Source organism: Oncorhynchus mykiss, chromosome 12 (genome assembly GCF_013265735.2).
Source record: "Oncorhynchus mykiss isolate Arlee chromosome 12, USDA_OmykA_1.1, whole genome shotgun sequence".
Classification (NCBI taxonomy): Eukaryota; Metazoa; Chordata; class Actinopteri; order Salmoniformes; family Salmonidae; genus Oncorhynchus; species Oncorhynchus mykiss.
This window is the reverse complement of record NC_048576.1, coordinates 63,910,389-63,935,567: the sequence shown is the minus strand read 5'-3', so window position 1 is coordinate 63,935,567 and position 25,179 is coordinate 63,910,389. Positions and strand designations below refer to the sequence as shown.

General features: G+C 42.6%; 49 non-coding genes across 49 annotated transcripts; all 49 read left to right on the top strand.

Moving 5' to 3' along the window:
• The first annotated feature begins 508 nt into the window (after positions 1 to 508).
• Positions 509 to 590, top strand: trnas-cga. Its single transcript has one exon. It is a non-coding gene; the product is annotated as a tRNA-Ser (tRNA).
• A 483-nt stretch (positions 591 to 1,073) lies between these two features.
• On the top strand, positions 1,074 to 1,156 carry trnas-uga. Its single transcript has one exon. It is a non-coding gene; the product is annotated as a tRNA-Ser (tRNA).
• A 1,136-nt stretch (positions 1,157 to 2,292) lies between these two features.
• trnas-cga lies at positions 2,293 to 2,376 on the top strand. The gene has a single exon. It is a non-coding gene; the product is annotated as a tRNA-Ser (tRNA).
• A 218-nt stretch (positions 2,377 to 2,594) lies between these two features.
• Positions 2,595 to 2,677, top strand: trnas-uga. The gene has a single exon. It is a non-coding gene; the product is annotated as a tRNA-Ser (tRNA).
• A 218-nt stretch (positions 2,678 to 2,895) lies between these two features.
• Positions 2,896 to 2,977, top strand: trnas-cga. The gene has a single exon. It is a non-coding gene; the product is annotated as a tRNA-Ser (tRNA).
• Positions 2,978 to 3,184: 207 nt separating this feature from the next.
• trnas-uga lies at positions 3,185 to 3,266 on the top strand. Its single transcript has one exon. It is a non-coding gene; the product is annotated as a tRNA-Ser (tRNA).
• Positions 3,267 to 3,460: 194 nt separating this feature from the next.
• Positions 3,461 to 3,543, top strand: trnas-uga. The gene has a single exon. It is a non-coding gene; the product is annotated as a tRNA-Ser (tRNA).
• A 196-nt stretch (positions 3,544 to 3,739) lies between these two features.
• Positions 3,740 to 3,822, top strand: trnas-uga. The gene has a single exon. It is a non-coding gene; the product is annotated as a tRNA-Ser (tRNA).
• A 205-nt stretch (positions 3,823 to 4,027) lies between these two features.
• On the top strand, positions 4,028 to 4,109 carry trnas-uga. The gene has a single exon. It is a non-coding gene; the product is annotated as a tRNA-Ser (tRNA).
• Positions 4,110 to 4,297: 188 nt separating this feature from the next.
• Positions 4,298 to 4,380, top strand: trnas-uga. The gene has a single exon. It is a non-coding gene; the product is annotated as a tRNA-Ser (tRNA).
• Positions 4,381 to 4,576: 196 nt separating this feature from the next.
• On the top strand, positions 4,577 to 4,659 carry trnas-uga. The gene has a single exon. It is a non-coding gene; the product is annotated as a tRNA-Ser (tRNA).
• Positions 4,660 to 5,795: 1,136 nt separating this feature from the next.
• On the top strand, positions 5,796 to 5,877 carry trnas-cga. The gene has a single exon. It is a non-coding gene; the product is annotated as a tRNA-Ser (tRNA).
• Positions 5,878 to 6,097: 220 nt separating this feature from the next.
• trnas-cga lies at positions 6,098 to 6,179 on the top strand. Its single transcript has one exon. It is a non-coding gene; the product is annotated as a tRNA-Ser (tRNA).
• Positions 6,180 to 6,397: 218 nt separating this feature from the next.
• Positions 6,398 to 6,480, top strand: trnas-uga. The gene has a single exon. It is a non-coding gene; the product is annotated as a tRNA-Ser (tRNA).
• Positions 6,481 to 6,698: 218 nt separating this feature from the next.
• Positions 6,699 to 6,780, top strand: trnas-cga. Its single transcript has one exon. It is a non-coding gene; the product is annotated as a tRNA-Ser (tRNA).
• Positions 6,781 to 6,987: 207 nt separating this feature from the next.
• trnas-uga lies at positions 6,988 to 7,069 on the top strand. Its single transcript has one exon. It is a non-coding gene; the product is annotated as a tRNA-Ser (tRNA).
• A 194-nt stretch (positions 7,070 to 7,263) lies between these two features.
• trnas-uga lies at positions 7,264 to 7,346 on the top strand. The gene has a single exon. It is a non-coding gene; the product is annotated as a tRNA-Ser (tRNA).
• Positions 7,347 to 7,542: 196 nt separating this feature from the next.
• On the top strand, positions 7,543 to 7,624 carry trnas-cga. Its single transcript has one exon. It is a non-coding gene; the product is annotated as a tRNA-Ser (tRNA).
• A 1,437-nt stretch (positions 7,625 to 9,061) lies between these two features.
• Positions 9,062 to 9,143, top strand: trnas-cga. The gene has a single exon. It is a non-coding gene; the product is annotated as a tRNA-Ser (tRNA).
• A 302-nt stretch (positions 9,144 to 9,445) lies between these two features.
• Positions 9,446 to 9,528, top strand: trnas-uga. The gene has a single exon. It is a non-coding gene; the product is annotated as a tRNA-Ser (tRNA).
• Positions 9,529 to 9,727: 199 nt separating this feature from the next.
• trnas-uga lies at positions 9,728 to 9,809 on the top strand. Its single transcript has one exon. It is a non-coding gene; the product is annotated as a tRNA-Ser (tRNA).
• Positions 9,810 to 10,029: 220 nt separating this feature from the next.
• On the top strand, positions 10,030 to 10,112 carry trnas-uga. The gene has a single exon. It is a non-coding gene; the product is annotated as a tRNA-Ser (tRNA).
• Positions 10,113 to 10,733: 621 nt separating this feature from the next.
• Positions 10,734 to 10,816, top strand: trnas-uga. Its single transcript has one exon. It is a non-coding gene; the product is annotated as a tRNA-Ser (tRNA).
• Positions 10,817 to 11,015: 199 nt separating this feature from the next.
• trnas-uga lies at positions 11,016 to 11,097 on the top strand. Its single transcript has one exon. It is a non-coding gene; the product is annotated as a tRNA-Ser (tRNA).
• Positions 11,098 to 11,283: 186 nt separating this feature from the next.
• trnas-uga lies at positions 11,284 to 11,366 on the top strand. The gene has a single exon. It is a non-coding gene; the product is annotated as a tRNA-Ser (tRNA).
• Positions 11,367 to 11,557: 191 nt separating this feature from the next.
• trnas-uga lies at positions 11,558 to 11,639 on the top strand. Its single transcript has one exon. It is a non-coding gene; the product is annotated as a tRNA-Ser (tRNA).
• Positions 11,640 to 12,171: 532 nt separating this feature from the next.
• Positions 12,172 to 12,253, top strand: trnas-uga. The gene has a single exon. It is a non-coding gene; the product is annotated as a tRNA-Ser (tRNA).
• Positions 12,254 to 12,460: 207 nt separating this feature from the next.
• On the top strand, positions 12,461 to 12,542 carry trnas-uga. Its single transcript has one exon. It is a non-coding gene; the product is annotated as a tRNA-Ser (tRNA).
• A 194-nt stretch (positions 12,543 to 12,736) lies between these two features.
• trnas-uga lies at positions 12,737 to 12,819 on the top strand. The gene has a single exon. It is a non-coding gene; the product is annotated as a tRNA-Ser (tRNA).
• Positions 12,820 to 13,015: 196 nt separating this feature from the next.
• Positions 13,016 to 13,097, top strand: trnas-uga. The gene has a single exon. It is a non-coding gene; the product is annotated as a tRNA-Ser (tRNA).
• Positions 13,098 to 14,534: 1,437 nt separating this feature from the next.
• On the top strand, positions 14,535 to 14,616 carry trnas-cga. Its single transcript has one exon. It is a non-coding gene; the product is annotated as a tRNA-Ser (tRNA).
• A 302-nt stretch (positions 14,617 to 14,918) lies between these two features.
• On the top strand, positions 14,919 to 15,001 carry trnas-uga. The gene has a single exon. It is a non-coding gene; the product is annotated as a tRNA-Ser (tRNA).
• A 199-nt stretch (positions 15,002 to 15,200) lies between these two features.
• On the top strand, positions 15,201 to 15,282 carry trnas-uga. Its single transcript has one exon. It is a non-coding gene; the product is annotated as a tRNA-Ser (tRNA).
• A 220-nt stretch (positions 15,283 to 15,502) lies between these two features.
• trnas-uga lies at positions 15,503 to 15,585 on the top strand. Its single transcript has one exon. It is a non-coding gene; the product is annotated as a tRNA-Ser (tRNA).
• A 621-nt stretch (positions 15,586 to 16,206) lies between these two features.
• trnas-uga lies at positions 16,207 to 16,289 on the top strand. Its single transcript has one exon. It is a non-coding gene; the product is annotated as a tRNA-Ser (tRNA).
• A 199-nt stretch (positions 16,290 to 16,488) lies between these two features.
• trnas-uga lies at positions 16,489 to 16,570 on the top strand. The gene has a single exon. It is a non-coding gene; the product is annotated as a tRNA-Ser (tRNA).
• A 186-nt stretch (positions 16,571 to 16,756) lies between these two features.
• trnas-uga lies at positions 16,757 to 16,839 on the top strand. Its single transcript has one exon. It is a non-coding gene; the product is annotated as a tRNA-Ser (tRNA).
• Positions 16,840 to 17,030: 191 nt separating this feature from the next.
• Positions 17,031 to 17,112, top strand: trnas-uga. The gene has a single exon. It is a non-coding gene; the product is annotated as a tRNA-Ser (tRNA).
• Positions 17,113 to 17,644: 532 nt separating this feature from the next.
• trnas-uga lies at positions 17,645 to 17,726 on the top strand. Its single transcript has one exon. It is a non-coding gene; the product is annotated as a tRNA-Ser (tRNA).
• Positions 17,727 to 17,933: 207 nt separating this feature from the next.
• On the top strand, positions 17,934 to 18,015 carry trnas-uga. The gene has a single exon. It is a non-coding gene; the product is annotated as a tRNA-Ser (tRNA).
• A 194-nt stretch (positions 18,016 to 18,209) lies between these two features.
• On the top strand, positions 18,210 to 18,292 carry trnas-uga. Its single transcript has one exon. It is a non-coding gene; the product is annotated as a tRNA-Ser (tRNA).
• Positions 18,293 to 18,488: 196 nt separating this feature from the next.
• Positions 18,489 to 18,570, top strand: trnas-cga. Its single transcript has one exon. It is a non-coding gene; the product is annotated as a tRNA-Ser (tRNA).
• A 1,437-nt stretch (positions 18,571 to 20,007) lies between these two features.
• On the top strand, positions 20,008 to 20,089 carry trnas-cga. Its single transcript has one exon. It is a non-coding gene; the product is annotated as a tRNA-Ser (tRNA).
• Positions 20,090 to 20,309: 220 nt separating this feature from the next.
• Positions 20,310 to 20,392, top strand: trnas-uga. Its single transcript has one exon. It is a non-coding gene; the product is annotated as a tRNA-Ser (tRNA).
• A 621-nt stretch (positions 20,393 to 21,013) lies between these two features.
• Positions 21,014 to 21,096, top strand: trnas-uga. Its single transcript has one exon. It is a non-coding gene; the product is annotated as a tRNA-Ser (tRNA).
• A 199-nt stretch (positions 21,097 to 21,295) lies between these two features.
• trnas-uga lies at positions 21,296 to 21,377 on the top strand. The gene has a single exon. It is a non-coding gene; the product is annotated as a tRNA-Ser (tRNA).
• Positions 21,378 to 21,563: 186 nt separating this feature from the next.
• On the top strand, positions 21,564 to 21,646 carry trnas-uga. Its single transcript has one exon. It is a non-coding gene; the product is annotated as a tRNA-Ser (tRNA).
• Positions 21,647 to 21,826: 180 nt separating this feature from the next.
• Positions 21,827 to 21,908, top strand: trnas-uga. Its single transcript has one exon. It is a non-coding gene; the product is annotated as a tRNA-Ser (tRNA).
• A 203-nt stretch (positions 21,909 to 22,111) lies between these two features.
• trnas-uga lies at positions 22,112 to 22,193 on the top strand. The gene has a single exon. It is a non-coding gene; the product is annotated as a tRNA-Ser (tRNA).
• Positions 22,194 to 25,179: the final 2,986 nt, after the last annotated feature.

Sequence of the window (25,179 nt, the reverse complement as noted above, 5' to 3'; positions counted from 1 at the left end):
GTACAGTTTTCAACTCTGCTTACTGGGTGATGATAAAGTAGACCTTTAATAATTGGGTCTATCTCCTTTGAATTTAAATTGTCCTTACTTTATGTGCTCGTCCAACGATTGAAGTGCTTAGAAAATTGCTTCTTTTTAAAAACTTTGCTTGAAAAAAAATCCAACTAGGCAGTTACATTTGGATACTTTTGTACTTGTGTGAGGTACCTCAGAAAGCTGTGATTGCAGAATGGTTAAATCGTTGGACTCAAAATCCATGGGGGTTGCCCAGTGCAGGTTTGAACCCTGCGAGCAGCGCTTTGACAATCCAGTCTTTATTTGTAACATGTCATTGGGGACTTGATATGGATAATGCTTGGACATGTCCTTTGATTCAAGTGCTCAGAATTGATCTTCCATGACAAATGTTTCAAGTAGGCTCTTCAATAGCAATAATCTGGTCACTTTAGAGGTAAAATGGACAGAACGAGATAGCGGACTGGTTAAGGGTCTGTCGGTAATAGGAGAAGCTGTGATGTCCGAGAGGTTAAGGCGTTGTACTCGAAATGCAATGGGGTCTCCCCGCGCAGGTTCGAACCCTGCTCACAGCGCTTTGACAAACAATTCTTTATTTGCAACATGTCATTGGAGACTTGATATGGATAATGTGTGCTAAATGCATGGACTTGTCCTTTGATTCAAGTGCTCTTAATATTTTTTCCTTGACAAACAGTTCAAACAGGCTCTTCAGTAGAAGGTCTAGTCTTTACAGAAGTAAAATGTACAGAATCAGATAGCCGACTGGTGAAGGACTGGTTTTTAATATAGCAAGCTGCGATAAAGGCGTTTGACTTGAAATCCAATGGGGTCTCCCCGCGCAGGTTCGAACCCTGCTCACAGCGCTTTGACAAACCAGTCTTTATTTGCAACATGTCATTGGAGACTTGATATGGATAATGCATGGACTTTGATTCAGGTGCTCAGAGTATATCTGCATTGACAAACAGTTCAAATAGGCTGTTCAGCAGAAAGTCTCGTCTTTACAGAAGTAAAATGTACAGAATCAGATAGCCGCCTGGTTTTTAATGTAGCAAGCTGTGATGGCCGAGTGGTTAAGGCGTTGGACTTGAAATCCAATGGGGTCTCCCCGCGCAGGTTTGAACCCTGCTCACGCGCTTTGACAAGCCAGTCTTTATTTGCAACATGTCATTGGAGACTTGATAAGGATAATGTGTGCTAAATGCATGGACTTGTCCTTTGATTCAGGTTCTCAGAGTATATCTGCATTGACAAACAGTTCAAATAGTCTCTTCAGTTCAGAGACTGTTGTTTGTATTAGATTTATGATGGAAATTCTGAGAGACAGGTCGGTATGTCCTCAGACTTGAAACCCCATTGGGTCTCTCTGCTCTTTTTTAAATCTTATTCTCAGTGAATAGTCCACTTGTACTTTCTCTGCACATAGGTTTTTGACTTGCACATTAAACTTCCAACCTTCACAGCTTTGGAAAGGACTGAGGTTACTTGGTGCAATAAGATCAAAATGTTGTGCCATCAAGTTTACCATTTTTCACCAATGATGTCTGTTTCCAAATCCCAATCCCTTTACTTGCATTCCAACAGCTGCAATGGCCAAGTTCTTTAGACGTTGGACCTGAATTTCAAAGGGGTCTCCCCACCCATGTTCTTAACTTGCTTGAAGCATATAGCCCACTTCTGCTTTCTCCTCATCAATTTCCTTAGATTCCTACTGCTATGATGGCTAAGTGATTTAAGCATTGTAATTGAAGTCCAATGTATTCTCCCTGTACAGTTTTCAACTCTGCTTACTGGGTGATGATAAAGTAGACCTTTAATAATTGGGTCTATCTCCTTTGAAATTAAATTGTCCTTACTTTATGTGCTCGTCCAACGATTGAAGTGCTTAGAAAATTGCTTTAAAAAAAACTTTGCTTGAAAAAAAATCCAACTAGGCAGTTGAATTTGGATACTTTTGTCCTTGTGTGAGGTACCTCAGAAAGCTATGATTGCTGAATGGTTAAATCGTTGGACTGAAAATCCATGGGGGTTGCCCAGTGCAGGTTTGAACCCTGCGAGCAGCGCTTTGACAATCCAGTCTTTAATTGTAACATGTCATTGGGGACTTGATATGGATAATGCTTGGACATGTCCTTTGATTCAAGTGCTCAGAATTGATCTTCCATGACAAATGTTTCAAGTAGGCTCTTCAATAGCAATAATCTGGTCACTTTAGAGGTAAAATGGACAGAACAAGATAGCGGACTGGTTAAGGGTCTGTCGGTAACAGGAGAAGCTGTGATGTCCGAGAGGTTAAGGCGTTGGACTCGAAATCCAATGGGGTCTCCCCGCGCAGGTTCGAACCCTGCTCACAGGGCTTTGACAAACAACTCTTTATTTGCAACATGTCATTGGAGACTTGATATGGATAATGTGTGCTAAATGCATGGACTTGTCCTTTGATTCAAGTGCTCAGAATATTTTTTCCTTGACAATCAGTTCAAACAGGCTCTGCAGTAGAAGGTCTAGTCTTTACAGAAGTAATATGTACAGAATCAGATAGCCGACTGGTTAAGGACTGGTTTCTAACATAGCAAGCTGCGATGGCCGATTGGTAAAGGTGTTGGACTTGAAATCCAATGGGGTCTCCCCACGCAGGTTTGAACCCTGCTCACGCGCTTTGACAAGCCAGTCTTTATTTGCAACATGTCATTGGAGACTTGATAAGGATAATGTGTGCTAACTGCATGGACTTGTCCTTTGATTCAGGTTCTCAGAGTATATCTGCATTGACAAACATTTCAAATAGGCTCTTCAGCAGAAAGTCTCGTCTTTACAGAAGTAAAATGTACAGAATCAGATAGCCGACTGGTTAAGGACTGGTTTTTAACATAGCAAGCTGCGATGGCCGAGAGGTTAAGGCGTTGGACTTGAAATCCAATGCGGTCTCCTCGCGCAGGTTCGAACCCTGCTCACAGCGCTTTGACAAACAATTCTTTATTTGCAACATGTCATTGGATACTTGATATGGATAATGTGCTTAATGCATGGACTTGTCCTTTGATTCAAGTGCTCAGAATATTTTTTCCTTGACAATCAGTTCAAACAGGCTCTTCAGCAGAAAGTCTCGTCTTTACAGAAGTAAAATGTACAGAATCAGATAGCCGCCTGGTTTTTAATGTAGCAAGCTGTGATGGCCGAGTGGTTAAGGCGTTGGACTTGAAATCCAATGGGGTCTCCCCGCGCAGGTTCGAACCCTGCTCACAGCGCTTCGACAAACGAGTCTTTATATGGATAATGTGTGCTAAATGCATGGACTTGTCCTTTGATTCAAGTGCTCAGAATATTTTTTCCTTGACAATCAGTTCAAACAGGCTCTGCAGTAGAAGGTCTAGTCTTTACAGAAGTAATATGTACAGAATCAGATAGCCGACTGGTTAAGGACTGGTTTCTAACATAGCAAGCTGCGATGGCCGAGTGGTAAAGGTGTTGGACTTGAAATCCAATTGGGTCTCCCCACGCAGGTTTGAACCCTGCTCACGCGCTTTGACAAGCCAGTCTTTATTTGCAACATGTCATTGGAGACTTGATATGGATAATGCATGGACTTGTCCTTTGATTCAGGTGCTCAGAGTATATCTGCATTGACAAACAGTTCAAATAGGCTCTTCAGCAGAAAGTCTCGTCTTTACAGAAGTAAAATGTACAGAATCAGATAGCCGCCTGGTTTTTAATGTAGCAAGCTGTGATGGCCGAGTGGTTAAGGCGTTGGACTTGAAATCCAATGGGGTCTCCCCGCGCAGGTTTGAACCCTGCTCACGCGCTTTGACAAGCCAGTCTTTATTTGCAACATGTCATTGGAGACTTGATATGGATAATGTGCTTAATGCATGGACTTGTCCTTTGATTCAAGTGCTCAGAATATTTTTTCCTTGACAATCAGTTCAAACAGGCTCTTCAGCAGAAAGTCTCGTCTTTACAGAAGTAAAATGTACAGAATCAGATAGCCGCCTGGTTTTTAATGTAGCAAGCTGTGATGGCCGAGTGGTTAAGGCGTTGGACTTGAAATCCAATGGGGTCTCCCCGCGCAGGTTCGAACCCTGCTCACAGCGCTTCGACAAACGATAATGGATAATGTGTGCTAAATGCATGGACTTGTCCTTTGATTCAAGTGCTCAGAATATGTTTTCCTTGACAATCAGTTCAAACAGGCTCTGCAGTAGAAGGTCTAGTCTTTACAGAAGTAATATGTACAGAATCAGATAGCCGACTGGTTAAGGACTGGTTTCTAACATAGCAAGCTGCGATGGCCGAGTGGTAAAGGTGTTGGACTTGAAATCCAATTGGGTCTCCCCACGCAGGTTTGAACCCTGCTCACGCGCTTTGACAAGCTAGTCTTTATTTGCAACATGTCATTGGAGACTTGATATGGATAATGCATGGACTTGTCCTTTGATTCAGGTGCTCAGAGTATATCTGCATTGACAAACAGTTCAAATAGGCTCTTCAGCAGAAAGTCACGTCTTTACAGAAGTAAAATGTACAGAATCAGATAGCCGCCTGGTTTTTAATGTAGCAAGCTGTGATGGCCGAGTGGTTAAGGCGTTGGACTTGAAATCCAATGGGGTCTCCCCGCGCAGGTTTGAACCCTGCTCACGCGCTTTGACAAGCCAGTCTTTATTTGCAACATGTCATTGGAGACTTGATATGGATAATGTGTGCTAAATGCATGGACTTGTCCTTTGATTCAGGTTCTCAGAGTATATCTGCATTGACAAACAGTTCAAATAGTCTCTTCAGTTCAGAGACTGTTGTTTGTATTAGATTTATGATGGAAATTCTGAGAGACAGGTCGGTATGTCCTCAGACTTGAAACCCCATTGGGTCTCTCTGCTCTTTTTTAAATCTTATTCTCAGTGAATAGTCCACTTGTACTTTCTCTGCACATAGGTTTTTGACTTGCACATTAAACTTCCAACCTTCACAGCTTTGGAAAGGACCGAGGTTACTTGGTGCAATAAGATCAAAATGTTGTGCCATCAAGTTTACCATTTTTCACCAATGATGTCTGTTTCCAAATCCCAATCCCTTTACTTGCATTCCAACAGCTGCAATGGCCAAGTTCTTTAGACGTTGGACCTGAATTTCAAAGGGGTCTCCCCACCCATGTTCTTAACTTGCTTGAAGCATATAGCCCACTTCTGCTTTCTCCTCATCAATTTCCTTAGATTCCTACTGCTATGATGGCTAAGTGATTTAAGCATTGTAATTGAAGTCCAATGTATTCTCCCTGTACAGTTTTCAACTCTGCTTACTGGGTGATGATAAAGTAGACCTTTAATAATTGGGTCTATCTCCTTTGAATTTAAATTGTCCTTACTTTATGTGCTCGTCCAACGATTGAAGTGCTTAGAAAATTGCTTTAAAAAAAACTTTGCTTGAAAAAAAATCCAACTAGGCAGTTGAATTGGGATACTTTTGTCCTTGTGTGAGGTACCTCAGAAAGCTATGATTGCTGAATGGTTAAATCGTTGGACTGAAAATCCATGGGGGTTGCCCAGTGCAGGTTTGAACCCTGCGAGCAGCGCTTTGACAATCCAGTCTTTAATTGTAACATGTCATTGGGGACTTGATATGGATAATGCTTGGACATGTCCTTTGATTCAAGTGCTCAGAATTGATCTTCCATGACAAATGTTTCAAGTAGGCTCTTCAATAGCAATAATCTGGTCACTTTAGAGGTAAAATGGACAGAACAAGATAGCGGACTGGTTAAGGGTCTGTCGGTAACAGGAGAAGCTGTGATGTCCGAGAGGTTAAGGCGTTGGACTCGAAATCCAATGGGGTCTCCCCGCGCAGGTTCGAACCCTGCTCACAGTGCTTTGACAAACAATTCTTTATTTGCAACATGTCATTGGAGACTTGATATGGATAATGTGTGCTAAATGCATGGACTTGTCCTTTGATTCAAGTGCTCAGAATATTTTTTCCTTGACAATCAGTTCAAACAGGCTCTGCAGTAGAAGGTCTAGTCTTTACAGAAGTAATATGTACAGAATCAGATAGCCGACTGGTTAAGGACTGGTTTCTAACATAGCAAGCTGCGATGGCCGATTGGTAAAGGTGTTGGACTCGAAATCCAATGGGGTCTCCCCGCGCAGGTTCGAACCCTGCTCACAGCGCTTTGACAAACAATTCTTTATTTGCAACATGTCATTGGAGACTTGATATGGATAATGTGTTTAATGCATGGACTTGTCCTTTGATTCAAGTGCTCAGAATATTTTTTCCTTGACAATCAGTTCAAACAGGCTCTGCAGTAGAAGGTCTAGTCTTTACAGAAGTAATATGTACAGAATCAGATAGCCGACTGGTTAAGGACTGGTTTCTAACATAGCAAGCTGCGATGGCCGAGTGGTAAAGGTGTTGGACTTGAAATCCAATGGGGTCTCCCCACGCAGGTTTGAACCCTGCTCACGCGCTTTGACAAGCCAGTCTTTATTTGCAACATGTCATTGGAGACTTGATAAGGATAATGTGTGCTAAATGCATGGACTTGTCCTTTGATTCAGGTTCTCAGAGTATATCTGCATTGACAAACATTTCAAATAGGCTCTTCAGCAGAAAGTCTCGTCTTTACAGAAGTAAAATGTACAGAATCAGATAGCCGACTGGTTAAGGACTGGTTTTTAAAATAGCAAGCCGCGATGGCCGAGAGGTTAAGGCGTTGGACTCGAAATCCAATGGGGTCTCCCCGCGCAGGTTCGAACCCTGCTCACAGCGCTTTGACAAACAATTCTTTATTTGCAACATGTCATTGGAGACTTGATATGGATAATGTGCTTAATGCATGGACTTGTCCTTTGATTCAAGTGCTCAGAATATTTTTTCCTTGACAATCAGTTCAAACAGGCTCTTCAGCAGAAAGTCTCGTCTTTACAGAAGTAAAATGTACAGAATCAGATAGCCGCCTGGTTTTTAATGTAGCAAGCTGTGATGGCCGAGTGGTTAAGGCGTTGGACTTGAAATCCAATGGGGTCTCCCCGCGCAGGTTCGAACCCTGCTCACAGCGCTTCGACAAACGAGTCTTTATATGGATAATGTGTGCTAAATGCATGGACTTGTCCTTTGATTCAAGTGCTCAGAATATTTTTTCCTTGACAATCAGTTCAAACAGGCTCTGCAGTAGAAGGTCTAGTCTTTACAGAAGTAATATGTACAGAATCAGATAGCCGACTGGTTAAGGACTGGTTTCTAACATAGCAAGCTGCGATGGCCGAGTGGTAAAGGTGTTGGACTTGAAATCCAATTGGGTCTCCCCACGCAGGTTTGAACCCTGCTCACGCGCTTTGACAAGCCAGTCTTTATTTGCAACATGTCATTGGAGACTTGATATGGATAATGCATGGACTTGTCCTTTGATTCAGGTGCTCAGAGTATATCTGCATTGACAAACAGTTCAAATAGGCTCTTCAGCAGAAAGTCTCGTCTTTACAGAAGTAAAATGTACAGAATCAGATAGCCGCCTGGTTTTTAACATAGCAAGCTGCGATGGCCGAGAGGTTAAGGCGTTGGACTCGAAATCCAATGGGTTCTCCCCGCGCAGGTTCGAACCCTGCTCACAGCGCTTTGACAAACAATTCTTTATTTGCAACATGTCATTGGAGACTTGATATGGATAATGTGCTTAATGCATGGACTTGTCCTTTGATTCAAGTGCTCAGAATATTTTTTCCTTGACAATCAGTTCAAACAGGCTCTGCAGTAGAAGGTCTAGTCTTTACAGAAGTAATATGTACAGAATCAGATAGCCGACTGGTTAAGGACTGGTTTGTAACATAGCAAGCTGCGATGGCCGAGTGGTAAACGCATTGGACTTGAAATCCAATGGGGTCTCCTCGTGCAGGTTTGAACCCTGCTCACGTGCTTTGACAAGACAGTCTTTATTTGCAACATGTCATTGGAGACTTGATAAGGATAATGTGTGCTAAATGCATGGACTTGTCCTTTGATTCAGGTTCTCAGAGTATATCTGCATTGACAAACAGTTCAAATAGTCTCTTCAGTACAGAGACTGCTGTTTGTATTAGATTTATGATGGAAATTCTGAGAGACAGGTCGGTATGTCCTCAGACTTGAAACCCCATTGGGTCTCTCTGCTCTTTTTTAAATCTTATTCTCAGTGAATAGTCCACTTGTACTTTCTCTGCACATAGGTTTTTGACTTGCACATTAAACTTCCAACCTTCACAGCTTTGGAAAGGACCGAGGTTACTTGGTGTAATAAGATCAAAATGTTGTGCCATCAAGTTTACCATTTTTCACCAATGATGTCTGTTTCCAAATCCCAATCCCTTTACTTGCATTCCAACAGCTGCAATGGCCAAGTTCTTTAGACGTTGGACCTGAATTTCAAAGGGGTCTCCCCACCCATGTTCTTAACTTGCTTGAAGCATATAGCCCACTTCTGCTTTCTCCTCATCAATTTCCTTAGATTCCTACTGCTGTGATGGCTAAGTGATTTAAGCATTGTAATTGAAGTCCAATGTACTCTCCCTGTACAGTTTTCAACTCTGCTTACTGGGTGATGATAAAGTAGACCTTTAATAATTGGGTCTATCTCCTTTGAATTTAAATTGTCCTTACTTTATGTGCTCGTCCAACGATTGAAGTGCTTAGAAAATTGCTTTTAAAAAAACTTTGCTTGAAAAAAAATCCAACTAGGCAGTTGAATTTGGATACTTTTGTCCTCGTGTGAGGTACCTCAGAAAGCTGTAATTGCAGAATGGTTAAATCGTTGGACTCAAAATCCATGGGGGTTGCCCAGTGCAGGTTTGAACCCTGCGAGCAGCGCTTTGACTATCCAGTCTTTAATTGTAACATGTCATTGGGGACTTGATATGGATAATGCTTGGACATATCCTTTGATTCAAGTGCTCAGAATTGATCTTCCATGACAAATGTTTCAAGTAGGCTCTTCAATAGCAATAATCTGGTCACTTTAGAGGTAAAATGGACAGAACGAGATAGTGGACTGGTTAAGGGTCTGTCAGTAACAGGAGAAGCTGTGATGGCCGAGAGTTTAAGGTGTTGGACTCGAAATCCAATGGGGTCTCCCCGTGCAGGTTCGAACCCTGCTCACAGCGCTTTGACAAACAACTCTTTATTTGCAACATGTCATTGGAGACTTGATATGGATAATGTGTGCTAAATGCATGGACTTGTCCTTTGATTCAAGTGCTCAGAATATTTTTTCCTTGACAAACAGTTCAAACAGGCTCTTCAGTAGAAGGTCTAGTCTTTACAGAAGTAAAATGTACAGAATCAGATAGCCGACTGGTTAAGGACTGGTTTTTAACATAGCAAGCTGCGATGGCCGAGTGGTAAAGGCGTTGGACTTGAAATCCAATGGGGTCTCCCCGCGCACGTTCCAACCCTAATGTAGCAAGCTGTGATGGCCGAGTGGTTAAGGCGTTGGACTTGAAATCCAATGGGGTCTCCCCGCGCAGGTTTGAACCCTGCTCACGTGCTTTGACAAACCAGTCTTTATTTGCAACATGTCATTGGAGACTTGATAAGGATAATGTGTGCTAAATGCATGGACTTGTCCTTTGATTCAGAGTATATCTGCATTGACAAACAGTTCAAATAGGCACTTCAGTAGAAAGTCTCGTCTTTACAGAAGTAAAATGTACAGAATCAGATAGCCGCCTGGTTTTTAGTGTATCAAGCTGTGATGGCCGAGTGGTTAAGGCGTTGGACTTGAAATCCAATGGGGTCTCCCCGCGCAGGTTCGAACCCTGCTCACAGCGCTTTGACAAACAATTCTTTATTTGCAACATGTCATTGGAGACTTGATATGGATAATGTGTGCTAAATGCATGGACTTGTCCTTTGATTCAACTTCTCAGAATATTTTTTCCTTGACAAACAGTTCAAACAGGCTCTTCAGTAGAAGGTCTAGTCTTTACAGAAGTAAAATGTACAGAATCAGATAGCCGACTGGTTAAGGACTGGTTTTTAACATAGCAAGCTGCGATGGCCGAGTGGTAAAGGCGTTGGACTTGAAATCCAATGGGGTCTCCCCGCGCAGGTTTGAACCCTACTCACGCGCTTTGACAAACCAGTCTTTATTTGCAACATGTCATTGGAGACTTGATAAGGATAATGTGTGCTAAATGCATGGACTTGTCCTTTGATTCAGAGTATATCTGCATTGACGAACAGTTCAAATAGGCACTTCAGTAGAAAGCCTCGTCTTTACAGTAGTAAAATGTACAGAATCAGATAGCCGACTGGTTTTTAACATAGCAAGCTGTGATGGCCGAGTGGTAAAGGCATTGGACTTGAAATCCAATGGCGTCTCCCCGCGCACGTTCGAACCCTAATGTAGGGGTCTCCCCGCGCAGGTTTGAACCCTGCTCACGCGCTTTGACAAACCAGTCTTTGCAGTATTTGCAACATGTCTTTTGAGACGTGATATGGATAATGTGTGCTAAATGCATGGACTTGTCCTTTGATTCAAGTGCTCAGAATATTTTTTCCTTGACAAACAGTTCAAACAGGCTCTTCAGTAGAAGGTCTAGTCTTTACAGAAGAAAAATGTACAGAATCAGATAGCCGACTGGTTAAGGACTGGTTTTTAACATAGCAAGCTGCGATGGCCGAGTGGTAAAGGCGTTGGACTTGAAATCCAATGGGGTCTCCCCGCGCACGTTGCAACCCTAATGTAGCAAGCTGTGATGGCCGAGTGGTTAAGGCGTTGGACTTGAAATCCAATGGGGTCTCCCCGCGCAGGTTTGAACCCTGCTCACGTGCTTTGACAAACCAGTCTTTATTTGCAACATGTCATTGGAGACTTGATAAGGATAATGTGTGCTAAATGCATGGACTTGTCCTTTGATTCAGAATATATCTGCATTGACAAACAGTTCAAATAGGCACTTCAGTAGAAAGTCTCGTCTTTACAGAAGTAAAATGTACAGAATCAGATAGCCGCCTGGTTTTTAGTGTAGCAAGCTGTGATGGCCGAGTGGTTAAGGCGTTGGACTTGAAATCCAATGGGGTCTCCCCGCGCAGGTTTGAACCCTGCTCACAGCGCTTTGACAAACCAGTCTTTCTTTGCAACATGTCATTGGAGACTTGATAATGCATGGACTTTGATTCAGGTGCTCAGAGTATATCTGCAATAACAAACAATTCAAAGAGTCTCTTCAGTAGAAGGTCTAGTCTTTACAGAAGTAAAATGTACAGAATCAGATAGCCGACTGGTTTTTAACATAGCAAGCTGCGATGGCCGAGTGGTAAAGGCGTTGGACTTGAAATCCAATGGGGTCTCCCCGCGCAGGTTTGAAGCCTGCTCACGTGCTTTGACAAACCAGTCTTTATTTGCAACATGTCATTGGAGACTTGATAAGGATAATGTGTGCTAAATGCATCCTTTGATTCAGAGTATATCTGCATTGACAAACAGTTCAAATAGGCACTTCAGTAGAAAGTGTCGTCTTTACAGAAGTAAAATGTACAGAATCAGATAGCCGCCTGTTTTTTAGTGTAGCAAGCTGTGATGACCGAGTGGTTAAGGCGTTGGACTTGAAATCCAATGGGGTCTCCCCGCGCAGGTTCGAACCCTGCTCACAGCGCTTTGACAAACCAGTCTTTATTTGCAACATGTCATTGGAGACTTGATATGGATAACGTATGCTAAATGCATGGACTTTGATTCAGGTGCTCAGAGTATATCTGCAATGACAAACAGTTCAAATAGGCTCTTCAGTAGAAGGTCTAGTCTTTACAGCAGTAAAATGTACAGAATCAGATAGCCGACTGGTTTTTAACATAGCAAGCTGCGATGGTAAAGGCGTTGGACTTGAAATCCAAGGGGGTCTCCCCGCGCACGTTCGAACCCTAATGTAGGGGTCTCCCCGCGCAGGTTTGAACCCTGGTTCAAACCCAGGTTTGAGCGCTTTGACAAACCAGTCTTTATTTGCAACATGTCATTGGAGACTTGATATGGATAATGTGTGCTAAATGCATGGACTTGTCCTTTGATTCAAGTGCTCAGAATATTTTTTCCTTGACAAACAGTTCAAACAGGCTCTTCAGCAGAAAGTCTCGTCTTTACAGAAGTAAAATGTACAGAATCAGATAGCCGCCTGGTTTTTAATGTAGCAAGCTGTGATGGCCGAGTGGTTAAGGCGTTGGACTTGAAATCCAATGGGGTCTCCCCGCGCAGGTTCGAACCCTGCTCACAGCGCTTTGACAAACAATTCTTTATTTGCAACATGTCATTGGAGACTTGATATGGATAATGTGCTTAATGCATGGACTTGTCCTTTGATTCAAGTGCTCAGAATATTTTTTCCTTGACAATCAGTTCAAACAGGCTCTTCAGCAGAAAGTCTCGTCTTTACAGAAGTAAAATGTACAGAATCAGATAGCCGCCTGGTTTTTAATGTAGCAAGCTGTGATGGCCGAGTGGTTAAGGCGTTGGACTTGAAATCCAATGGGGTCTCCCCGCGCAGGTTCGAACCCTGCTCACAGCGCTTCGACAAACGAGTCTTTATATGGATAATGTGTGCTAAATGCATGGACTTGTCCTTTGATTCAAGTGCTCAGAATATTTTTTCCTTGACAATCAGTTCAAACAGGCTCTGCAGTAGAAGGTCTAGTCTTTACAGAAGTAATATGTACAGAATCAGATAGCCGACTGGTTAAGGACTGGTTTCTAACATAGCAAGCTGCGATGGCCGAGTGGTAAAGGTGTTGGACTTGAAATCCAATTGGGTCTCCCCACGCAGGTTTGAACCCTGCTCACGCGCTTTGACAAGCCAGTCTTTATTTGCAACATGTCATTGGAGACTTGATATGGATAATGCATGGACTTGTCCTTTGATTCAGGTGCTCAGAGTATATCTGCATTGACAAACAGTTCAAATAGGCTCTTCAGCAGAAAGTCTCGTCTTTACAGAAGTAAAATGTACAGAATCAGATAGCCGCCTGGTTTTTAACATAGCAAGCTGCGATGGCCGAGAGGTTAAGGCGTTGGACTCGAAATCCAATGGGTTCTCCCCGCGCAGGTTCGAACCCTGCTCACAGCGCTTTGACAAACAATTCTTTATTTGCAACATGTCATTGGAGACTTGATATGGATAATGTGCTTAATGCATGGACTTGTCCTTTGATTCAAGTGCTCAGAATATTTTTTCCTTGACAATCAGTTCAAACAGGCTCTGCAGTAGAAGGTCTAGTCTTTACAGAAGTAATATGTACAGAATCAGATAGCCGACTGGTTAAGGACTGGTTTGTAACATAGCAAGCTGCGATGGCCGAGTGGTAAACGCATTGGACTTGAAATCCAATGGGGTCTCCTCGTGCAGGTTTGAACCCTGCTCACGTGCTTTGACAAGACAGTCTTTATTTGCAACATGTCATTGGAGACTTGATAAGGATAATGTGTGCTAAATGCATGGACTTGTCCTTTGATTCAGGTTCTCAGAGTATATCTGCATTGACAAACAGTTCAAATAGTCTCTTCAGTACAGAGACTGCTGTTTGTATTAGATTTATGATGGAAATTCTGAGAGACAGGTCGGTATGTCCTCAGACTTGAAACCCCATTGGGTCTCTCTGCTCTTTTTTAAATCTTATTCTCAGTGAATAGTCCACTTGTACTTTCTCTGCACATAGGTTTTTGACTTGCACATTAAACTTCCAACCTTCACAGCTTTGGAAAGGACCGAGGTTACTTGGTGTAATAAGATCAAAATGTTGTGCCATCAAGTTTACCATTTTTCACCAATGATGTCTGTTTCCAAATCCCAATCCCTTTACTTGCATTCCAACAGCTGCAATGGCCAAGTTCTTTAGACGTTGGACCTGAATTTCAAAGGGGTCTCCCCACCCATGTTCTTAACTTGCTTGAAGCATATAGCCCACTTCTGCTTTCTCCTCATCAATTTCCTTAGATTCCTACTGCTGTGATGGCTAAGTGATTTAAGCATTGTAATTGAAGTCCAATGTACTCTCCCTGTACAGTTTTCAACTCTGCTTACTGGGTGATGATAAAGTAGACCTTTAATAATTGGGTCTATCTCCTTTGAATTTAAATTGTCCTTACTTTATGTGCTCGTCCAACGATTGAAGTGCTTAGAAAATTGCTTTTAAAAAAACTTTGCTTGAAAAAAAATCCAACTAGGCAGTTGAATTTGGATACTTTTGTCCTCGTGTGAGGTACCTCAGAAAGCTGTAATTGCAGAATGGTTAAATCGTTGGACTCAAAATCCATGGGGGTTGCCCAGTGCAGGTTTGAACCCTGCGAGCAGCGCTTTGACTATCCAGTCTTTAATTGTAACATGTCATTGGGGACTTGATATGGATAATGCTTGGACATATCCTTTGATTCAAGTGCTCAGAATTGATCTTCCATGACAAATGTTTCAAGTAGGCTCTTCAATAGCAATAATCTGGTCACTTTAGAGGTAAAATGGACAGAACGAGATAGTGGACTGGTTAAGGGTCTGTCAGTAACAGGAGAAGCTGTGATGGCCGAGAGTTTAAGGTGTTGGACTCGAAATCCAATGGGGTCTCCCCGTGCAGGTTCGAACCCTGCTCACAGCGCTTTGACAAACAACTCTTTATTTGCAACATGTCATTGGAGACTTGATATGGATAATGTGTGCTAAATGCATGGACTTGTCCTTTGATTCAAGTGCTCAGAATATTTTTTCCTTGACAAACAGTTCAAACAGGCTCTTCAGTAGAAGGTCTAGTCTTTACAGAAGTAAAATGTACAGAATCAGATAGCCGACTGGTTAAGGACTGGTTTTTAACATAGCAAGCTGCGATGGCCGAGTGGTAAAGGCGTTGGACTTGAAATCCAATGGGGTCTCCCCGCGCACGTTCCAACCCTAATGTAGCAAGCTGTGATGGCCGAGTGGTTAAGGCGTTGGACTTGAAATCCAATGGGGTCTCCCCGCGCAGGTTTGAACCCTGCTCACGTGCTTTGACAAACCAGTCTTTATTTGCAACATGTCATTGGAGACTTGATAAGGATAATGTGTGCTAAATGCATGGACTTGTCCTTTGATTCAGAGTATATCTGCATTGACAAACAGTTCAAATAGGCACTTCAGTAGAAAGTCTCGTCTTTACAGAAGTAAAATGTACAGAATCAGATAGCCGCCTGGTTTTTAGTGTATCAAGCTGTGATGGCCGAGTGGTTAAGGCGTTGGACTTGAAATCCAATGGGGTCTCCCCGCGCAGGTTCGAACCCTGCTCACAGCGCTTTGACAAACAATTCTTTATTTGCAACATGTCATTGGAGACTTGATATGGATAATGTGTGCTAAATGCATGGACTTGTCCTTTGATTCAACTTCTCAGAATATTTTTTCCTTGACAAACAGTTCAAACAGGCTCTTCAGTAGAAGGTCTAGTCTTTACAGAAGTAAAATGTACAGAATCAGATAGCCGACTGGTTAAGGACTGGTTTTTAACATAGCAAGCTGCGATGGCCGAGTGGTAAAGGCGTTGGACTTGAAATCCAATGGGGTCTCCCCGCGCAGGTTTGAACCCTACTCACGCGCTTTGACAAACCAGTCTTTATTTGCAACATGTCATTGGAGACTTGATAAGGATAATGTGTGCTAAATGCATGGACTTGTCCTTTGATTCAGAGTATATCTGCATTGACGAACAGTTCAAATAGGCACTTCAGTAGAAAGCCTCGTCTTTACAGTAGTAAAATGTACAGAATCAGATAGCCGACTGGTTTTTAACATAGCAAGCTGTGATGGCCGAGTGGTAAAGGCATTGGACTTGAAATCCAATGGCGTCTCCCCGCGCACGTTCGAACCCTAATGTAGGGGTCTCCCCGCGCAGGTTTGAACCCTGCTCACGCGCTTTGACAAACCAGTCTTTGCAGTATTTGCAACATGTCTTTTGAGACGTGATATGGATAATGTGTGCTAAATGCATGGACTCGTCCTTTGATTCAAGTGCTCAGAATATTTTTTCCTTGACAAACAGTTCAAACAGGCTCTTCAGTAGAAGGTCTAGTCTTTACAGAAGAAAAATGTACAGAATCAGATAGCCGACTGGTTAAGGACTGGTTTTTAACATAGCAAGCTGCGATGGCCGAGTGGTAAAGGCGTTGGACTTGAAATCCAATGGGGTCTCCCCGCGCACGTTGCAACCCTAATGTAGCAAGCTGTGATGGCCGAGTGGTTAAGGCGTTGGACTTGAAATCCAATGGGGTCTCCCCGCGCAGGTTTGAACCCTGCTCACGTGCTTTGACAAACCAGTCTTTATTTGCAACATGTCATTGGAGACTTGATAAGGATAATGTGTGCTAAATGCATGGACTTGTCCTTTGATTCAGAATATATCTGCATTGACAAACAGTTCAAATAGGCACTTCAGTAGAAAGTCTCGTCTTTACAGAAGTAAAATGTACAGAATCAGATAGCCGCCTGGTTTTTAGTGTAGCAAGCTGTGATGGCCGAGTGGTTAAGGCGTTGGACTTGAAATCCAATGGGGTCTCCCCGCGCAGGTTTGAACCCTGCTCACAGCGCTTTGACAAACCAGTCTTTCTTTGCAACATGTCATTGGAGACTTGATAATGCATGGACTTTGATTCAGGTGCTCAGAGTATATCTGCAATAACAAACAATTCAAAGAGTCTCTTCAGTAGAAGGTCTAGTCTTTACAGAAGTAAAATGTACAGAATCAGATAGCCGACTGGTTTTTAACATAGCAAGCTGCGATGGCCGAGTGGTAAAGGCGTTGGACTTGAAATCCAATGGGGTCTCCCCGCGCAGGTTTGAAGCCTGCTCACGTGCTTTGACAAACCAGTCTTTATTTGCAACATGTCATTGGAGACTTGATAAGGATAATGTGTGCTAAATGCATCCTTTGATTCAGAGTATATCTGCATTGACAAACAGTTCAAATAGGCACTTCAGTAGAAAGTGTCGTCTTTACAGAAGTAAAATGTACAGAATCAGATAGCCGCCTGTTTTTTAGTGTAGCAAGCTGTGATGACCGAGTGGTTAAGGCGTTGGACTTGAAATCCAATGGGGTCTCCCCGCGCAGGTTCGAACCCTGCTCACAGCGCTTTGACAAACCAGTCTTTATTTGCAACATGTCATTGGAGACTTGATATGGATAACGTATGCTAAATGCATGGACTTTGATTCAGGTGCTCAGAGTATATCTGCAATGACAAACAGTTCAAATAGGCTCTTCAGTAGAAGGTCTAGTCTTTACAGCAGTAAAATGTACAGAATCAGATAGCCGACTGGTTTTTAACATAGCAAGCTGCGATGGTAAAGGCGTTGGACTTGAAATCCAAGGGGGTCTCCCCGCGCACGTTCGAACCCTAATGTAGGGGTCTCCCCGCGCAGGTTTGAACCCTGGTTCAAACCCAGGTTTGAGCGCTTTGACAAACCAGTCTTTATTTGCAACATGTCATTGGAGACTTGATATGGATAATGTGTGCTAAATGCATGGACTTGTCCTTTGATTCAAGTGCTCAGAATATTTTTTCCTTGACAAACAGTTCAAACAGGCTCTTCAGCAGAAAGTCTCGTCTTTACAGAAGTAAAATGTACAGAATCAGATAGCCGCCTGGTTTTTAATGTAGCAAGCTGTGATGGCCGAGTGGTTAAGGCGTTGGACTTGAAATCCAATGGGGTCTCCCCGCGCAGGTTCGAACCCTGCTCACAGCGCTTTGACAAACAATTCTTTATTTGCAACATGTCATTGGAGACTTGATATGGATAATGTGCTTAATGCATGGACTTGTCCTTTGATTCAAGTGCTCAGAATATTTTTTCCTTGACAATCAGTTCAAACAGGCTCTTCAGCAGAAAGTCTCGTCTTTACAGAAGTAAAATGTACAGAATCAGATAGCCGCCTGGTTTTTAATGTAGCAAGCTGTGATGGCCGAGTGGTTAAGGCGTTGGACTTGAAATCCAATGGGGTCTCCCCGCGCAGGTTCGAACCCTGCTCACAGCGCTTCGACAAACGAGTCTTTATATGGATAATGTGTGCTAAATGCATGGACTTGTCCTTTGATTCAAGTGCTCAGAATATTTTTTCCTTGACAATCAGTTCAAACAGGCTCTGCAGTAGAAGGTCTAGTCTTTACAGAAGTAATATGTACAGAATCAGATAGCCGACTGGTTAAGGACTGGTTTCTAACATAGCAAGCTGCGATGGCCGAGTGGTGAAGGTGTTGGACTTGAAATCCAATTGGGTCTCCCCACGCAGGTTTGAACCCTGCTCACGCGCTTTGACAAGCCAGTCTTTATTTGCAACATGTCATTGGAGACTTGATATGGATAATGCATGGACTTGTCCTTTGATTCAGGTGCTCAGAGTATATCTGCATTGACAAACAGTTCAAATAGGCTCTTCAGCAGAAAGTCTCGTCTTTACAGAAGTAAAATGTACAGAATCAGATAGCCGCCTGGTTTTTAACATAGCAAGCTGCGATGGCCGAGAGGTTAAGGCGTTGGACTCGAAATCCAATGGGTTCTCCCCGCGCAGGTTCGAACCCTGCTCACAGCGCTTTGACAAACAATTCTTTATTTGCAACATGTCATTGGAGACTTGATATGGATAATGTGCTTAATGCATGGACTTGTCCTTTGATTCAAGTGCTCAGAATATTTTTTCCTTGACAATCAGTTCAAACAGGCTCTGCAGTAGAAGGTCTAGTCTTTACAGAAGTAATATGTACAGAATCAGATAGCCGACTGGTTAAGGACTGGTTTGTAACATAGCAAGCTGCGATGGCCGAGTGGTAAACGCATTGGACTTGAAATCCAATGGGGTCTCCTCGTGCAGGTTTGAACCCTGCTCACGTGCTTTGACAAGACAGTCTTTATTTGCAACATGTCATTGGAGACTTGATAAGGATAATGTGTGCTAAATGCATGGACTTGTCCTTTGATTCAGGTTCTCAGAGTATATCTGCATTGACAAACAGTTCAAATAGTCTCTTCAGTACAGAGACTGCTGTTTGTATTAGATTTATGATGGAAATTCTGAGAGACAGGTCGGTATGTCCTCAGACTTGAAACCCCATTGGGTCTCTCTGCTCTTTTTTAAATCTTATTCTCAGTGAATAGTCCACTTGTACTTTCTCTGCACATAGGTTTTTGACTTGCACATTAAACTTCCAACCTTCACAGCTTTGGAAAGGACCGAGGTTACTTGGTGTAATAAGATCAAAATGTTGTGCCATCAAGTTTACCATTTTTCACCAATGATGTCTGTTTCCAAATCCCAATCCCTTTACTTGCATTCCAACAGCTGCAATGGCCAAGTTCTTTAGACGTTGGACCTGAATTTCAAAGGGGTCTCCCCACCCATGTTCTTAACTTGCTTGAAGCATATAGCCCACTTCTGCTTTCTCCTCATCAATTTCCTTAGATTCCTACTGCTGTGATGGCTAAGTGATTTAAGCATTGTAATTGAAGTCCAATGTACTCTCCCTGTACAGTTTTCAACTCTGCTTACTGGGTGATGATAAAGTAGACCTTTAATAATTGGGTCTATCTCCTTTGAATTTAAATTGTCCTTACTTTATGTGCTCGTCCAACGATTGAAGTGCTTAGAAAATTGCTTTTAAAAAAACTTTGCTTGAAAAAAAATCCAACTAGGCAGTTGAATTTGGATACTTTTGTCCTCGTGTGAGGTACCTCAGAAAGCTGTAATTGCAGAATGGTTAAATCGTTGGACTCAAAATCCATGGGGGTTGCCCAGTGCAGGTTTGAACCCTGCGAGCAGCGCTTTGACTATCCAGTCTTTAATTGTAACATGTCATTGGGGACTTGATATGGATAATGCTTGGACATATCCTTTGATTCAAGTGCTCAGAATTGATCTTCCATGACAAATGTTTCAAGTAGGCTCTTCAATAGCAATAATCTGGTCACTTTAGAGGTAAAATGGACAGAACGAGATAGTGGACTGGTTAAGGGTCTGTCAGTAACAGGAGAAGCTGTGATGGCCGAGAGTTTAAGGTGTTGGACTCGAAATCCAATGGGGTCTCCCCGCGCAGGTTCGAACCCTGCTCACAGCGCTTTGACAAACAACTCTTTATTTGCAACATGTCATTGGAGACTTGATATGGATAATGTGTGCTAAATGCATGGACTTGTCCTTTGATTCAAGTGCTCAGAATATTTTTTCCTTGACAAACAGTTCAAACAGGCTCTTCAGTAGAAGGTCTAGTCTTTACAGAAGTAAAATGTACAGAATCAGATAGCCGACTGGTTAAGGACTGGTTTTTAACATAGCAAGCTGCGATGGCCGAGTGGTAAAGGCGTTGGACTTGAAATCCAATGGGGTCTCCCCGCGCAGGTTTGAACCCTACTCACGCGCTTTGACAAACCAGTCTTTATTTGCAACATGTCATTGGAGACTTGATAAGGATAATGTGTGCTAAATGCATGGACTTGTCCTTTGATTCAGAGTATATCTGCATTGACGAACAGTTCAAATAGGCACTTCAGTAGAAAGCCTCGTCTTTACAGTAGTAAAATGTACAGAATCAGATAGCCGACTGGTTTTTAACATAGCAAGCTGTGATGGCCGAGTGGTAAAGGCATTGGACTTGAAATCCAATGGCGTCTCCCCGCGCACGTTCGAACCCTAATGTAGGGGTCTCCCCGCGCAGGTTTGAACCCTGCTCACGCGCTTTGACAAACCAGTCTTTGCAGTATTTGCAACATGTCTTTTGAGACGTGATATGGATAATGTGTGCTAAATGCATGGACTTGTCCTTTGATTCAAGTGCTCAGAATATTTTTTCCTTGACAAACAGTTCAAACAGGCTCTTCAGTAGAAGGTCTAGTCTTTACAGAAGAAAAATGTACAGAATCAGATAGCCGACTGGTTAAGGACTGGTTTTTAACATAGCAAGCTGCGATGGCCGAGTGGTAAAGGCGTTGGACTTGAAATCCAATGGGGTCTCCCCGCGCACGTTGCAACCCTAATGTAGCAAGCTGTGATGGCCGAGTGGTTAAGGCGTTGGACTTGAAATCCAATGGGGTCTCCCCGCGCAGGTTTGAACCCTGCTCACGTGCTTTGACAAACCAGTCTTTATTTGCAACATGTCATTGGAGACTTGATAAGGATAATGTGTGCTAAATGCATGGACTTGTCCTTTGATTCAGAATATATCTGCATTGACAAACAGTTCAAATAGGCACTTCAGTAGAAAGTCTAGTCTTTACAGAAGTAAAATGTACAGAATCAGATAGCCGCCTGGTTTTTAGTGTAGCAAGCTGTGATGGCCGAGTGGTTAAGGCGTTGGACTTGAAATCCAATGGGGTCTCCCCGCGCAGGTTCGAACCCTGCTCACAGCGCTTTGACAAACCAGTCTTTATTTGCAACATGTCATTGGAGACTTGATAATGCATGGACTTTGATTCAGGTGCTCAGAGTATATCTGCAATAACAAACAATTCAAAGAGTCTCTTCAGTAGAAGGTCTAGTCTTTACAGAAGTAAAATGTACAGAATCAGATAGCCGACTGGTTTTTAACCTAGCAAGCTGCGATGGCCGAGTGGTAAAGGCGTTGGACTTGAAATCCAATGGGGTCTCCCCGCGCAGGTTTGAAGCCTGCTCACGTGCTTTGACAAACCAGTCTTTATTTGCAACATGTCATTGGAGACTTGATAAGGATAATGTGTCCTTTGATTCAGAGTATATCTGCATTGACAAACAGTTCAAATAGGCACTTCAGTAGAAAGTGTCGTCTTTACAGAAGTAAAATGTACAGAATCAGATAGCCGCCTGTTTTTTAGTGTAGCAAGCTGTGATGACCGAGTGGTTAAGGCGTTGGACTTGAAATCCAATGGGGTCTCCCCGCGCAGGTTCGAACCCTGCTCACAGCGCTTTGACAAACCAGTCTTTATTTGCAACATGTCATTGGAGACTTGATATGGATAACGTATGCTAAATGCATGGACTTTGATTCAGGTGCTCAGAGTATATCTGCAATGACAAACAGTTCAAATAGGCTCTTCAGTAGAAGGTCTAGTCTTTACAGCAGTAAAATGTACAGAATCAGATAGGCGCCTGGTTTTTATTGTAGCAAGCTGTGATGGCCGAGTGGTTAAGGCGTTGGACTTGAAATCCAATGGGGTCTCCCTGCGCAGGTTCGAACCCTGCTCACAGCGCTTTGACAAACCAGTCTTTATTTGCAACATGTCATTAGAGACTTGATATGGATAACGTGTGCTAAATGCATGGACTTTGATTCAGGTGCTCAGAGTATATCTGCAATGACAAACAGGCTCTTCAGAAGTAAAATGTACAGAATCAGATAGCCGACTGGTTTTTAACATAGCAAGCTGCGATGGCCGAGTGGTAAAGGCGTTGGACTTGAAATCCAATGGGGTCTCCCCGCGCACGTTCGAACCCTAATGTACAGAATCAGATAGCCGACTGGTTAAGGACTGGTTCTTAACATAGCAAGCTGCGATGGCCGAGTGGTAAAGACTTGAAATCCAATGGGGTCTCCCGCGCAGGTTCGAACCCTGCTCACAGCGCTTTGACAAACAATTCTTTATTTGCAACATGTCTTGGAAACTTGATAAGGATAATGTGTGCTAAAAGCATTGACTTGTCCTTTGATTCAGAGTATATCTGCATTGACAAACAGTTCAAATAGGCACTTCAGTAGAAAGTCTCGTCTTTACAGAAGTAAAATGTACAGAATCAGATAGCCGCCTGTTTTTTAGTGTAGCAAGGACTTGTCCTTTGATCCTTTGATTAACCTCACACAAGCAGTTTTGTAGGAATTATGTTTGGGCAGTACATTATCACAGCATATTGGTTATATGATTGGCTTGCTAATATTGTTAATCAGACCATATTATACTTGACAACAATATATATCAGTTGGTTTAGCACTTGTTAGGCACTGTGGAGCATGAATTTAAATAATTCGCTTTTTTATTTTATTGAACTGAAGGTACCTGCATCGGATGGTCAACGAGGTCAAATCGCAACGTCAGTGATTTCCAGGTCGAAAAATCGGAGCTCTAGAAAGATGCCAGAGTTTCCGAGTTGGATGACCTTTCAAAATTATTTTTGACGTCACGGTCTTTGCGCTCTCCTTCCTTTCCTCCGGTGAGACTGACCAGAGAGAGGGGACACCGTCTTCCACCCGATGGCGAAACTCGAGTCGCACCACATCTGCCTTATGCACAAATTCATGTTGTTCCTACTGCCAGAGAAAGTGAAATATTCCTTAATATTAAAATCGACATGACGAGCTGCTAATAATAATAAAATACAGGCTATCAATACTTGGCTACACATTCTTTGCAGCTGCAGTCCGAGCGGAAGTACGGAGAAGCAAGTTTTGTAATAGTGTTGATTAAAAACAGTGACAGTGCTGAATATCAACTTAAACATGACCTCACTCATAAAAACCGCAGCTCATTGCTGTATTCGTTGACAGTATCTCTGTGGTCATGGTTTTAAAAGTTATTAAATCTTACGTAGGTTAGTAGCCTATTAAACTTGGCTGTGGCCAGGGTCTTGGAAGCTCTTTAGCCACAGTGATTTGAGCTATCCGATTGGAGACAGGACTTTGAATCAAGTGCACCTACAGGCAACAGCTCAACACAATTTTTTAAAAGGAGCGCAAGCCTTTATCGTTCGTTGGCTTTTCTACAGAAATATTTGGTGATCGACTAGGAATGCCTTGAAGATCGACCAGTCGATCGATTGGTTGGTGACCACTGTGGTAGGCTAAACAGTCAAACAAGTTGACCTACAGTATGTTGCAGAGGTGAGACCAAGTCATTGTTTTACAAGTCACTAGTAAGTCTCAAGTCTTAGCACTCAAGTCCCAAGTCAAGACAGGCAAGTTTGAGTTAAGTCAAGACCGTCAAGTATCAAGTCAAATCTCAAGACCGAAACTTTGAGTTTCGATTCCTAAACAAGTCATAATGTGCTCTTCACCAAATGTAATACCATTTCATATTTTTAACAAGATTAATAGTATATTACATTTACGCAAATCATGAATGCTTTCAAAAATATCTATATATTTATTACTTTCCAAATAAACATTATATTTCAATTGAAATACAATTGAAGTTGGACGTTTACATACACCCTAGCCAAATACATTTAAACTCAGTTTTTCACAATTCTTGACACTTAATCCTAGCAAACAATTCCCTGTCTTAAATCAGTTAGGATTGCCACTTTATTTTAAGAATGTGAAATGTCAGAATAATAGTAGAGAGAATTATTTATTTCAGCTTTTATTTCTTTCATCGCATTCCCAGTGGGTCAGAAGTTTACATACACTCAATTAGTATTTGGTAGCATTGTCTTTAAATTGTTTAACTTGGGTCGAACGTTTCGGGTAGCCTTCCACAAACTTCCCCCAATAGGTTGGGTGAATTTTGGCCCATTCCTCCTGACAGAGCTAGTGTAACTGAGTCAGGTTAGTAGGCCTACTTGCTCGCACACGCTTTTTCAGTTCTGCCCACGAATGTTCTATAGGATTGAGGTCAGGGCTTTGTGATAGCCACTCCAATACCTTGACTTTGTTGTCCTTAAGCCATTTTGCCACAACTTTGGAAGTATGCTTGGGGTCATTGTCCATTTGGAAGACCCATTTGCGACCAATCTTCATCTTCCTGACTGATGTCTTGAGATGTTGCTTCACTATATCCACATAATTTTCCTACCTCACGATCCCATCTATTTTGTGAAGTGCACCAGTCCCTCCTGTAGCAAAGCACCCCCACACATGATTCTGCCACCCCCGTGCTTCACGGTTGGGATGGTGTTCTTCGGCTTGAAAGCCTCCCCATTTTTCCTCCAAACATAACGATGGTCATTACGGCCGAACAGTTCTATTTTTATTTCATCAGACCTGCAAAATGTACGATCTTTGTCCCCATGTGCAGTTGCAAACCGTAGTCTGACTTTTTTATGGAGGTTTTGGAGCAGTGGCTTCTTCCTTGTTGAGAGGCCTTTCAGTTTATGCCGATATAGGACTCGTTTTTACTGTGAATGTAGATACTTTTATACCTGTTTCCTCCAGCATCTTCACACGGTTCTTTGCTGTTGTTCTTGGATTGATTTGCACTTTTCACACCAAAGTACGTTCAACTCTAGGACACAGAACGCATCTCC